The 1,726-nt window shown below is 39.3% G+C and overlaps 1 pseudogene; it reads right to left on the bottom strand.

Annotated features, from left to right (window-relative positions):
- Positions 1 to 280: 280 nt before the first annotated feature.
- LOC104983985 lies at positions 281 to 1,296 on the bottom strand (annotated as a pseudogene).
- Between the last annotated feature and the right edge of the window lie 430 nt (positions 1,297 to 1,726).

Below are 1,726 nucleotides of genomic sequence, written 5' to 3'. Positions count from 1 at the left end.
CCAGGTCTCCTGCATTGGCGGCAGATTCTTTACCAGCTGAGCCACAAGAGAAGCCCAGTCTAAAATCAGAAGAATAATGGCAACCACTTAAAATACGAACCTAAATGAATTTTACTTCTTCTAATAATAGTAAGCTAATGTTTTAAGTATTTTATGATTTGAAAATATCCCCTTCAATATGACCATCTGGGATTTAAAGTATTTTTTGAACATAGAAGTTTGTACAATATCTATCTTTTATCATATTGAAATTTCTACTTAGAACTAACCTAAATTCTCTTTAGAAAGATCCACTGTGACCAAGATATTTGGGGTATACAAATATTGTTAATACATGGTCACAGATTTGTTTGTTCTTCACTCCATAGATGATTAGGTTGATAAAAGGTGGAACTACAGGTAAAGCTTAGATAAAAGGATATGAACATATGGCAGTATGTAAAAACCAAACCTGTGTGTGAAGAAAGAAAAGGCAAGGAGATAGAGCTGTAGGAAGACACAAACATGGGTGATGAATATATTAAAGGCTTTGAATCTTGCCTACTTCAGGAAAAATTGAAAGATAGTAATAAAGATTTGAGTAAAAAACAACATAAAGATTATGTAAAATCCTAAGACACAGAAGGGAACAAATAGACCATGTATCTTGTTGATCCTTACATCTTCTGTAACCAGCTTCACAATGGCCATGTGCTCACAATAAGCATGGGAGATGAATGCTGTTCAGTAGAATTTATCAATATTTGATAAGCTCTGTGCATAGTGGTATAAGAATAGTAGCCCTGAGTGTCACCCCAACTCTAATGTGAGTCAAGGATTGTTGGGAGAAGACATTGGCATGTCTCAAGAAGTTACAGATGGCCACATAGTGATCTAGGGCCATCACCAGTAAGACACCTGATTTACTTCCCTGGAATGAATGAAGAAGCCACATTTGTAGAAGACAGGCTTCAAAAGAAATTTCTGTCAACTGAAACCAGAAGATGCCTAACACTGGGGAGAATAAAGTGCTAAGTGCATGCCTGTGGCTCCCAACATGGCTAATATATATATATATATAGAGAGAGAGAGAGAGAGAGAGAGAGTCTGTTTTTATATTTGATTATCACTGTAATTAGGAAATTCCCAATCACAGCCACAAGGTACCTAACACAGAATGAATCCCGATCTAACAGTGCACTGACTCCAGGCCAAGAATCCCAACGAGTGTTAGTACAGAGGGCATTCAGACTGAGCCATTGGATATGAAATATGAGCATAATGACTTGTTTAGTAGATTTAAGAAGTGATATAGTACTTAGCAGAAGGAGCAGCATGGTGTGTCATCTTCTAATTCCTGTCAAAAAGTGATGAATTAAAGAGAAGAAGAAATTCATTTATTTTAGCTGAACATACTTAAGATTAGGGTTATACTTCCCTTGTAGCTCAGTCTTTAAAGAGTCTGCCTACAATGTGGGAGACCTGAGTTCGATCCCTGGTTCAGGAAGATCCCCTGGAGAAGGAAATGGCAACTCACTCCAGTATTCTTGCCTGGAGAGTCCCATGGACAGAGGAGCCTGGCAGGCTGCAGTCCTTGGGGTCACTAAGAGTCGGACACGACTGAGCGACTTCACTTTCACTTTTCACTTTCATGCATTGGAGAAGGAAATGGCAACCCACTCCAGTGTTCTTGCCTGGAGAATCCCAGGGATGGGGGAGCCTGGTGGGCTGCCATCTATGGGGTCTG

This window comes from Bison bison, unplaced genomic scaffold (genome assembly GCF_000754665.1).
Source record: "Bison bison bison isolate TAMUID 2011002044 unplaced genomic scaffold, Bison_UMD1.0 scf7180017863731, whole genome shotgun sequence".
NCBI lineage: Eukaryota > Metazoa > Chordata > Mammalia > Artiodactyla > Bovidae > Bison > Bison bison.
The sequence above is the reverse complement of the archived record's forward strand: the minus strand, read 5'-3'. Positions and strand labels throughout refer to the sequence as shown.